A 12,096-nucleotide genomic window follows, 5' to 3' on the forward strand; every position below is an offset into this window, starting at 1 on the left:
GAAAGAGGAGGCATCCCGAACCTAGTGAACCTAGTTCAAGTTCAGAGGCCGAATCTGAGTTTGAAGAAGTGGAAGAAGAAGTTATGGCCGCGGACAATCGGACCATTAAAGAGCTTTCGGCCTCGGGGTTGACCAATGCCGCACCATTATGCATTCAATACCCCGCGGCTGCCCAAGGCAAGACCGACGAATTCGAGTTGAAGTCAAGCTTGTTGCACCACATTCCGAAATACCATGGGCTTTCCATGGAAGATCCCAACAAGCATCTCAAGGAGTTCGAGGTTGTTTGTTCGAGCATGACACCCATCAATGTTGACGGGAGTATTCTGATGATGAAGGCCTTTCCATTCTCACTTTTGGAAAAGGCGAAAGATTGGCTTTACGAGTTAGCACCCGGAACGGTTACATCTTGGGATAGTATGAAAAGAGCTTTCTTGGAGAAGTTTTTCCCAACTTCAAGAGTCATTCTCTTGAGGAAACGGATTAGTGGCATCCAACAAAACCCAGGTGAATCGTTTCCTTCTTATTATGAACGTTTTAAATCACTTGTTGCTTCTTGTCCACAGCATCAAATGAAGGAGGAGCTGCTCATTCAATACTTCTACGAAGGACTCCTTCCCATGGAACGCCAAATGCTTGATGCCTCGGCGGGAGGTGCGTTGGTGGATAAAACTCCGGGGGCTGCGAAAGTTCTAATTGCCAACCGAGCACATAATGCACAACAATACGAAGGTGTTGGACAAAGAGACCCCCCACGGCCACAAGTGAATGAGGTAAGTTCTATGCCCGAAATTCAATCCCAATTAGCTAACCTTACTTCTATTGTTTCTCAGTTGGCAGAGGGAATGAAGATTCATGGACCAAGTGTGTGTGGTGTGTGCTCTATGCAAGAACATGCCAACGATCAATGCCCTCAATTGATTGAGAATGGGGGTTGGGAATCTGCCAATGCCGTGGGTTTTGGGAGCCAAAATCAACCACGCCATGATCCATACTCAAACACCTACAATCCAGGGTGGAGGGACCATCCAAATTTCAAATGGCGGGATCCTCAACAACCCCAACAACAAGGAGGCTTTAGGCAGCCACCACCGGGCTTTTATACAAAGCCATTCGTCCCCAATCAAAACCAAGTGCAATCTGTCCCACCAACCTCAGGTATGTCTTTGGATAATGATCAAGTTGTTAAGTTACTTACTACTTTGACGCAGGAAGTACAAACTCAAAATAAGGAGAGACAAATCCAAGACAAACGGGTGGATAATTTGGAGAAGCAAATGGGTCAAATTGCCGAGTTTATGGGGCAAATTAGAGAGCAAGGCAGATTGCCTAGTTCAATCGTTGTGAACCCGAAGGGAGGATTTGAAACCGCTAAGGCCATTATGTTGAGAAGTGGTAAACAGGTTGGAGCGGACTCAAATACATCCAAATCAAGTCAAGACGAGGAGGACAAGTTGCTGAAAGAGGAAGCACAGGGAGCAAAGCCCACGGCCAAGGATGACCAAACCTTGCCGCCACCACCTAGTCCTCCTAAACCGTCCCCAACCACCAAGGTAAGTCCCAATGCGACTTTTTCTAGTTCTATTCCACTAAATGTGCCCTTTCCTGGCAGGTTTAGGCAATCAAAGAAGGAAGAAGCAGAGAAGGACATTCTAGAGACCTTTCGGAAAGTTCAAGTCAATATCCCGCTCCTTGATGCGATTAAGCAAGTCCCGAGGTATGCTAAGTTTTTAAAAGAACTTTGTACAACAAGGAGAAGGATTTCGAATAAAGAGGTGGTCCAGGTAAGTGAAAATGTCTCTGCTGTGTTACAAAGGAAATTACCCCCTAAATGCAAAGATCCGGGTAGTTTTACAATTCCATGCGTTATTGGTAATACTAAGTTTGAACAATGCATGTTAGACTTAGGGGCTTCGATTAATGTTATGCCATACTCTATTTATGCATCTATGAACTTAGGTGAGCTTAAAAATGATGGTGTGATAATTCAATTAGCCGATCGTTCTAATGCATATCCAAAGGGTGTTTTGGAAGATGTGTTGGTGCAGGTTGGTAACTTGATTTTTCCAGCGGATTTCTACGTGGTTGACATGGAGGATTCACCCCATTCCACCCCATTGCCGATTCTATTAGGGAGGCCCTTCATGAAAACAGCCCGCACCAAGATAGATGTGTTTAAAGGAACTTTAACGATGGAATTTGATGGGGAAGTCATTGATTTTAATCTTTCTGAAAGTATTAAATTTCCTAAGGACGATCATTCTTGCTTTTCTATTGATATAATTGATGATTTGGCGTAGGATTTTCTCGATTGTTTGGAGAGGGATACACTTGAAACGACAATTGCACAAGGAATGGGGCAACCATCTGGTTTTGCCGTGCCTAGAAGTGAGGAGGAGGCCGAGATAGTGGCTGCCCTTGAGTCACTACCTCAACACCATGGTAAGCCTTCTAACCCAATTTTAATTCCAGTTTCCACTAATAAGTTGTTACCCTCAGTGATTCAGGCACCCGTACTTGAGCTTAAACCGTTGCCCGATCATTTAAAGTACGTCTTTCTGGGAGACAACGAGACATTGCCCGTCATTGTCTCCTCATCACTCACGGCCCTAGAGGAGGAGAAGTTGATCCGAGTGTTGAAAGAGCACAAGACGGCCATTGGGTGGACTTTGGCCGATATTAGGGGAATTAGCCCGACTGCGTACATGCATCGCATACTTCTAGAGGAGGGGGCTAAACCAACTCGAGAGGCTCAGCGCCGTCTCAACCCTCCAATGATGGAAGTTGTGAAAAAGGAGATTATCAAACTTCTTGATTATGGAGTGATTTATCCGATCTTTGATAGTCGTTGGGTGTCACCGGTGCAATGTGTTCTAAAGAAGTCCGGAGTGACCGTGGTGAAGAATGCCGAGAATGAGCTTGTGCCAACCCGTATCCAAACAGGTTGGCGAGTGTGCATTGATTATAGGAAGCTCAACACCACCACAAGGAAGGACCACTTCCCTTTGCCGTTCATTGATCAAATGCTTGAAAGGTTAGCCGGTCATTCTTTTTATTGTTTCCTTGATGGTTATTCTGGATATAATCAGATTGTCATAGCGCCGGATGACCAAGAAAAGACAACTTTCACATGCCCCTTTGGTACCTTTGTTTATCGTCGCATGCCTTTTGGGTTATGCAATGCTCCGGCCACATTTCAAAGGTGTATGGTAAGTATCTTTTCAGATTTTGTGGAAAAGATTATTGAGGTATTTATGGATGATTTCAGTGTGTTTGGTGATTCATTTGATGGATGTTTGGAAAATCTCACAATAATTCTGAAACGATGTGTAGAAACTAACCTTGTGCTTAATTGGGAAAAATGTCACTTTATGGTTAGACAAGGCATAGTTCTAGGGCATATTGTTTCAGAAAGAGGAATTGAAGTGGATAAATCGAAAATAGATCTTGTACGCTACTTACCCTCTCCTACTTCGGTTCGAGAGGTTCGTTCGTTTCTTGGTCATGCAGGATTTTATAGGCGATTTATCAAGGACTTCTCCAAGATCTCAAACCCTCTTTGCCGTCTCCTCCAGAAAGATGTGGCATTTGACTTCAACGAGGAGTGTGAGAAGGCGTTCAATCACCTCAAGGACATGCTAACTTCGGCCCCTATCATAGTTCCACCGGATTGGAGCCTTCCTTTTGAGCTTATGTGCGATGCTTCTGATTATGCATTAGGAGCTGTTTTGGGGCAAAGGAAGGACAAGAGGCCGCATGCTATCTATTATGCCTCTCGGACTTTAAATGATGCACAATTGAATTATTCTACCACTGAGAAAGAACTTCTTGTTGTTGTATTTGCTTTAGATAAATTCCGTTCTTATTTGCTTGGTACTAAAGTTATTATTTATACTGACCATGCAGCATTGAAGTATTTGTTCACCAAGAAGGAGGCCAAACCACGACTCATTCGTTGGATGCTTCTTCTCCAAGAGTTCGATATCGAAATCCGGGACAAGAAGGGAAGTGAAAACGTGGTGGCTGACCACTTGAGCCGTATGGTGCATGAGGAGGATGCCGTGCCTATCATAGAGACATTCCCAGATGAGCAACTGATGTCCGTCAAGGTAAGTGAACCGTGGTATGCTGATTTGGTGAATTATTTGGTGTCTAAACATGTTCCTAGTGAATTATTTAAACACCAAGGTGATAAATTGAAGAAAGAGGCACGGTTTTATGTGTGGGATGACCCGTATTTATGGAAATATTGCCCTGACCAAGTTATACGTAGGTGTGTGCACGATTCTGAGTTTAATGCTATTCTAACCTTTTGTCACACTTATGCTTGTGGGGGACACTTTGGCACTCAAAGAACAGCACTTAAGGTGTTAGAATGTGGTTTCGATTGGCCTACCATCTTTAGGGATGCTAGAACATTTTGCATGTCTTGTGATAGATGCCAAAGAACGGGCAATATTGGTCCTAAGCAACAAATGCCGCAAACCCCCATTTTTAGTGTTGAAATCTTTGATGTTTGGGGTATTGATTTTATGGGTCCCTTTCCTTCGTCACATGGGTTTCTTTATATATTGCTTGCTGTGGATTATGTGTCGAAACGGGTGGAAGCAAAAGCCACCCGAACTAATGATTCTCGAGTGGTTGCAGATTTTGTGAAAACTAACATTTTTGCAAGGTTCGGAATGCCACGAGTGCTAATCAGTGATGGCGGTTCTCATTTTTGTAATCGAACCATCGAGGCGTTGCTCAAGAAATACAATGTCACGCATAAGGTGGCCACACCTTATCATCCTCAAACGAGCGGGCAAGCCGAAGTTTCGAATAGGGAAATCAAGCAGATTCTTGAGAAGACCGTGGGGCCTACAAGGAAGGATTGGAGTTTGCGCTTAAACGATGCATTGTGGGCGTATCGCACTGCCTACAAAACCCCCATTGGGATGTCACCTTTTCGGCTCATCTATGGGAAGCCATGCCATCTTCCCGTCGAGTTAGAGCATCGTGCACATTGGGCCGTCAAAACGTTTAATTTGGACCTTGATGCCGCAGGTTTACATAGGAAGCTCCAATTGTGTGAGCTTGAGGAAATCCGACATGAAGCATATGAGAATGCCCGGATTTACAAGGAGAAAACGAAGGCATTCCATGACAAGATGATTCGTGCCAAGACGTTCTATATTGGGCAGAAAGTGTTGTTGTTCAATTCTCGCCTTCGGTTGTTTCCGGGTAAATTGCGTTCCAAATGGGTTGGTCCTTTTATTGTCACTAATGTTTTCCCTCATGGTGCAGTGCAAATCAAGAGTGCAAGGACGCAGCAAGAATTCAAGGTGAATGGGCATCGATTGAAGCCCTATTACGAGATGTTTGAGGAACATGTCGTGGAGGAGGTACCCCTCCATGCCGTGGCACCTAGTCAAGCTTAAACGGAGGTACCGTCCGGCTGGAAGACGTTAAAGCAAGCGCTTCGTGGGAGGCAACCCATGCATTTGACAAAGGAAGACCTAGAGAGCACTCCAATTCCAGATTTGCGTTTCTAAACCCTTCTCTTTGTTGTTTCTTTCGTTTCTGCCATGTTTAGTTTGTTAGTGTTGGTTTGTTTGTTTATGTGTTTTTGTGTGAGTCTATGCTTGAAACATTGAGGACAATGTTTGATTTAAGTGTGGGGGGGTAACCAAAGTGTTTTGATGCAAATTCATAGGGTTTTCTCACTCATAACTTCCAATGTTGTTTCTTGCTGTTTTTAGGCTGTTTTGGTGTGTTTTAATGTGTTTTGATTCAAAAATCCGAAAATCCCATAAAAATTTGAAAAATTGTTTTACAAAACCCAAAAAGAGTCGTTTTTAAGTTGTTTTTGTGTGTTTGTTTGTGTCTTAGGGTACCTTCCAACACAATGATGAGGATTCGGTTTTTAATTGCATGACTGTTAAAGAGAGTTATAAACATGGATGAAAGTTTGATTTACTCTTGGTTTATGCTTGGTTGTGGTTATAACTTATGAATTCACATGTAATCATAAAGAAAAAAAATTAGTTTTTGTAACATGTTTGAAGGAAGGAACTCAAACTAACGCTACAACCTTGTGAGACTTGAGCCTAAACATTATTTGGAGAGTTAAAATCTGTGCATTCTTGTTTTCTAAAGTCGTTGCATGATCTCATTATTCTTTGCTTGGTTATTACTTAGAAGGCGTTTCATCACTTTAGTTCCAAATGCTAGAACTCATGCCAATTTCATTCAAAACATTTCATTGAATTGCATAACACGTATTCAAGATGAAGTTGTTTAGTAGTTACCACCATAGCCAAAAAGCCTTCATTCCATACATTTGTTTTTGTAGGTTTTAGCCCCGTTGAGCCTTGTTTAGCCTATATTGTTTGTTAACCCACATTATCCTTACCTAGCCTAGATTAGGACCATCCATACCCTTGTTCTTAAAGCATAGTAAGCATGACTTAAAATGAATTCCTTTTGATCAAGGGTGTGCAGAAAACAAGTGTGGGGGAAAGTGAGCCTTGTGTATTGTGTGCCAAAGTCTTAAATGAGGCATAGGTTAGAAAAGAAAAAGAAAAAAATTCGTAGAAAAAAAAAAAAAGAAGAAAAAAAAAAAAGTTGTGAAAAGTGTGAAAAAGAGTTGAAAGAGCATGGAAATGAGCTCTAAGGTGTTGGTTGTTGAAGAAGGGGTCCAAAACATTGAATTTGACCCCAAGTGTTGCATGAATTTCCTCTTTGAGTTTAAAAGTTGATTTTTGCATTCAAAAGTGAATTCGAAGAGTCAATTTCATTGCTTTGCTTACTATTGTTTTAAGAACGTTACCCTTCACCTTTCTTTGTTAGCCAATACCCCAAGCCCCGTTACAACCCTTAACTTCTATCTTGAGTGTTGTGTATTTCAATTTGTGGAGTTTGGGAGTGGTATGAGCATATGGTGTCACTGGTTCTCACGTCTAAGTAGTAGCATTCCTTTCATGAGATCATATACATGCTTATTAAATTCAGAGAAAGCTTTCCTTGTTATAACATATGTGAGCATTCGTTTTTATATTTACATCAATCTTCTCACATATAACTAGTATAGGGTGTGTAGTCAGAAAATCTGTGTGAAAATTAAGTGCATATCTAGTGAGGAATTGAGCAAATTCTCTAAGGCATGTTACTAAGTTCAAAATCATGTTTTAATTGGTTAAATGTGAACTAGTACGTGGTGACTATGATTAAGTGTGTGCTTAAGTGTAAAGATGGCTAAAATCTGTGGGAATGATGATTTTTAATTTGTCATGTGCATTGGAAATCCCTGAGGCAAATGTTGGAAGGTTTAGGTTGTTCTTGTTTGTTTTGTTTCATTTTGTTTTCTTCTGTTTCTTTGTTTTGCTCGAGGACTAGCAAAAGCTAAGTGTGGGGGAATTTGATAGGAGCATATTTATGCGCCTTAGTTAGCTAGTTCTTATGCATTTTCGTTATGTTTTCTTCGTTAAAGTAGTCTTTTGAGCTACTTTCATGTGTTTTCAGGTTCAAAGGGGCATAATACATAAAAGATGGCAAAATGGAGCATTTTAGAGCAAAAGTGAGCTTGGATTGAAAAGTACATGCTTGGAGCACAAGGAATGGACGAGTTTGAAGGTCAAGGGAGCTTAAGAAATGAAGAAATGAAAGTGAAGAACAAAGAATTCAGAATTAGAAACCAAAGTTTCTAAAGTTGGAAGTTTCTATTCTCGAAGGTTTCCATTTGTGAGAGTTTCTATTCTTGGCGTTGGGCTTCTAGATGACCCATCCTTACCTCTTGGACAAGGCCGCACCTTCCTAGCCCAATTCATCTTGGATCCTCACTTAATGCCGCACCTAAACCCTAGCCCATTGCATATTTCTGACTTCTAAGCCTTTGCCGCACCTAGGGTTCTAGAATCTTTGATTGCCTTGCCTTGCAAGGCATTCTAGAAGGCTCATATTAAACCCTAGCAAACCAGCCGCACCCTAGGCCTCATTCCCATTAAAAATCTGATTATTTAACCTAATTTATGATGGATTTGGGCTTCTAAAAACCCTAACCTGATTTACTAGGGTTTTTGGGTGCCTATATATACTTGTTAAACCTTTTGGCCGAAACACCACCTCCCATATCATCCATTCATTCCAGAAAATCATTCTAAACCCTTGCCGCAACCACCAATCCCATTCTCCCTAGTTCTAAGTCCTTGCGGTGCCTCCTTAGTCCTTTTAACCCTTCTACCCTCTTCCATAACCATCCATCCACCACAGCCGTGCCTTCCCACCACCATCACCACCTTGTGCAGCCACTAAAGGAGGAGAAAGAAGGAGTGCCGTGCAGTCCAAAGGAAGGAGAAGCCTTGCACATGCAATCTGCCATTAGTGGAGTGTTTGGAGTTCTTTCTTTCTTTGTTTCTGTTTTCATGTTTAATTTAACTTGCCTTTCAATTATGTTAGACATGTGGAACTAATTTCTTTTTAGTTAGAGGTGAATTTGAAGCCATGGACATATGTTTTATATGATTTGATTTCTTCCAATTATGATTTCAGAAATTGTGAATGTGATTTACTTATCTATTTGATTGATAACTTGTTTATGTATGTGGGTTGAGGGTCGACACTTAATTTGCATGCCTAAACTTGATGCTAGGATATAAGGGAATTTCACCTAATCGTTATTAACTTGTATTCATAAGTAGTGAAAGTCGCTAGTCACGATTGCGTTAAGTAAATCCTAGGCAAGAGTAACATGCGTATCCCATAGTTATGAATGCCTCGTCAATGCTTATGATGTCCATTGAACTTAATGATCTTTGATATGTGTCTCTATCATGCGTATTCCATAGTTAGGGTTCTTGATAAGAATAATTTGGTTGTAATGCGTATTCCATTCAATTCAATGAATCTAGGGAAATCTGAGAATTAATTGGTGCAATCTAGTTAATTTGGGGCATTGTCATTCATGGTTTGTTGAAAGAGTAATTGGAGATTGAGTTGTATGCATATGTTCATGTGTGGATAAGGAACCCTCTATCTAGCTTCTCACCATTCTATTTAATCACAATCTGTTTTGCTTTACATTTGTTTTTAAAGTTTGAGTTTTAAAGTTTTAATTTCGTCAAAATCATTCCCCCATTTATTTTAAAGTGTTAGATTAGTTAGAAATCCATTTAGTTGTGTTTTTAAGTGTTTTGAGTCAAGTCATAGTCCAAATTCGTCCAAACTAGTGTTAGGTACTCAAAACTGCCCAGAAAGTGGTTTTAAGGCAGTTTTGGGCCTTTGAGTTGCTGTTTTGAGTTTTTAGTTTGTTTAGGTGTTTTAAACCCTAGTTTTGCATAAATTGAGTCTAGTTTAGTGTTCTACATTATATTTTTATGTTCTTGAGTCAGTTTTACATTGATTAGCATCCCTAGTTAATCCCCGGTTAGAACGATCCCTATTTGCTCATATACTACAATTGTCATCCATAGGGTTTAATTTGTGTGTCAAGTTAATTTTCACATCATGTGCCCTATCGCTGCTTGCTGCCATGTGTAATTGCTGCATGGAGCTTATTACAGTGCGTCACTTTTTACCATCTGGTGCTGTGCAAAAGACTACAGTGAGGTTACGCTGTGTAGTGTCTTTTGGTCGTGGTTTTCCCTTGGTGGTGGTGTTGTCGTGCAGTGCAAGAAACTACTTAAGTAATCGTTGCGGGGTTGTGTAGTATGATTACGTAGTATTTTGGTTTTCTTTGCCACTGTAGCATGCTTTGAAGGATCGTCTTGTAGCTACCTTCTTTACTATGCTGCTCAAGCTTTGTGGATGATTTCTTTTCGTCGTTGTGACTTTGTCATCGTCATCCTTCAACGCTCATGAGTTTTGTCTCAATTGTCTTTTCCTTCAACACGGGCGTAGATATCGAGAGCCACATGAGAAGAGGTTTTCAAAGTGCCTATTGGAGGACCTTACGTTGCTCAAGGAAGACTTGTTGAAGCTTGTTTCTGCGATTGACAACCTTAACATTAATTCCTCACTCTTAAGAGTCAAGATTGCTGAGGTTATGGCTACCTCAACTTAGTATTCTTCTTCGCATGCTGCGTCCTCGAAGAAGTTGAATCCAGAGGTTAGATGATGTGAAAATTACTTGACACACAAATTAAACCCTATTGATGACAATTGTAGCAAAGATGTAAGTAGGGATCGTTCTAAACCGGGGATTAACTAGGGCTGCTATTCTACTCAAATTAAACTCTAAAACACTAAACTAGACTTAAAAACACAAGAATAGACTCTATAGACTCTAAACTGACCTAAATGAAATTGACTCAATTCTAGACCTAAGAAGTGATTTGGACGAAATTGAAACTTACTTTGACTCAAAAGATTAAAAGAAAACAGATTGTAACTTAACTAACTCATAAAACACTTAAAAGACTCAAAACAGTACAATACTAACAATTAGACTCAAAACAGATTCTAGAGATGAAATTGGACTAATTTAAGACTAAACTAAGACCCAAACAATGTTTATGGACTAATCCTAACCTATATTGACTCAAAACACTCTAAAGAACCTAATTAGGACAGATTCTAACCTAATAACATAAAACAGAAAAGGGGGTTTGATTTCTGACGAAATTGAATTAAAACTAAACAAATTGCAAATCAAAGTAAACTAAAATGAAATTAAGATGAATTCAAGGGTGAAAAGCTAGTTAGAGGATCCTTCTCCACACATGAACATATGCAACATAAATCAATTTCCAGTATTGTTTCTTTAAACCATGAACGACAATGCCCAAAATTAATCGTGAATGCACAAATTAACTATCAGATTTCCCTAAATTCATTGAATTGGATGAATGCATGCAACAACCCAAATTATTCTTCTCAAGTTCCCTATATGAACAGCATGATAGAGATACATTCAAAGATCATTAAATTCCATGGAAATCATAAGCATTGACAAGGCAATTATAACTATGAACTGCATGATACCTTTGCCAAGAATCTACTTAACACGATTGTGACTAACAATCTCCACTACTTGTAATTATAAGTTCCTAACGATTAGGTGAAAGTCCCTTATAATTTAGCGTCAGATTCAAACATGCAAACTAAGTAGGCCTCCTTAATTAACACACAAGAATAAGTTATCAATCAAATAGATAAGTAAATCACATTCATATTTTACGAAACAATAACTGAAAGGAATCAATTCATATTAACATATATCCATGGCTTTGAATTCACCACTAACTAATAAGAATTTAGTTCCACATGTTCATATCAATTGAAAAGCAAATTGAAATAGACATCGAAACTGAAATGAGGGAAGAAAGAACTCTTAAAACTCCTAAGGATGCAGATGGCTTGCGCACAAGGTCATCATTCATCAATGGAATGCACGGCAAAGCTCTCCTTCTTCTCCAAAAGGTGCGGCAGAGATGTATATGGATGTAGGATGGTGTTTTGTGATGTAGAATGGTGGTTAGGGTTGCGGCAAAGGTATTTCTAAGTGGTATGAAGGGTTGTGACGAATTTGTGCTGAAAATATGTATATATAGGCTCAACAAAACCCTAAGGTGAATCAGATTAGGGTTAGAAATCAGCACACTAGGAGAATTAGGGCCCTAGGGTTCGGCACAAGGAGTTAAATCCACTAAGGAAAAGGTTTAGCCCAATTAATTTCAGAAAAGGATTTGTATAACCCAAATCCACAAGGAATATGGCCTAATAGATCAGAATCTACAAAGGAAAAGGCCTAGAGGGTGCGGCACACATTGGAGGGAAAAGAGAATAGCTTGGAAGGCAAGGCAAAAGCCTTCTAGAAGGGAAATAGGCGCCACTTTTGTAGGGTTTCTAGACAAAATGTGTTTTGTGGCTGATTTGGGACTTCTAGAAGGGAAATCTTCTAGAAATAGGTTCTAGAAATATATATTTAGGTCCCCTTGCAGCTAGGATTAAGACATGATAAGATTAGGATAGGATAAGATAAGATAAGGTTGGTTTGGATAAGATAAGGTTGGATAAAGTTGTGGATAATGTTTCCTCTTTTGAGCTTATTCCTTATCTTCTTTGTCTTGAATTTAATTTCTTCATCTTCTTATCAGATTCCTAGCCTTTTAAACTCCA

Source organism: Malus sylvestris, chromosome 16, assembly GCF_916048215.2.
Source record: "Malus sylvestris chromosome 16, drMalSylv7.2, whole genome shotgun sequence".
In the NCBI taxonomy this organism is placed as follows: domain Eukaryota; kingdom Viridiplantae; phylum Streptophyta; class Magnoliopsida; order Rosales; family Rosaceae; genus Malus; species Malus sylvestris.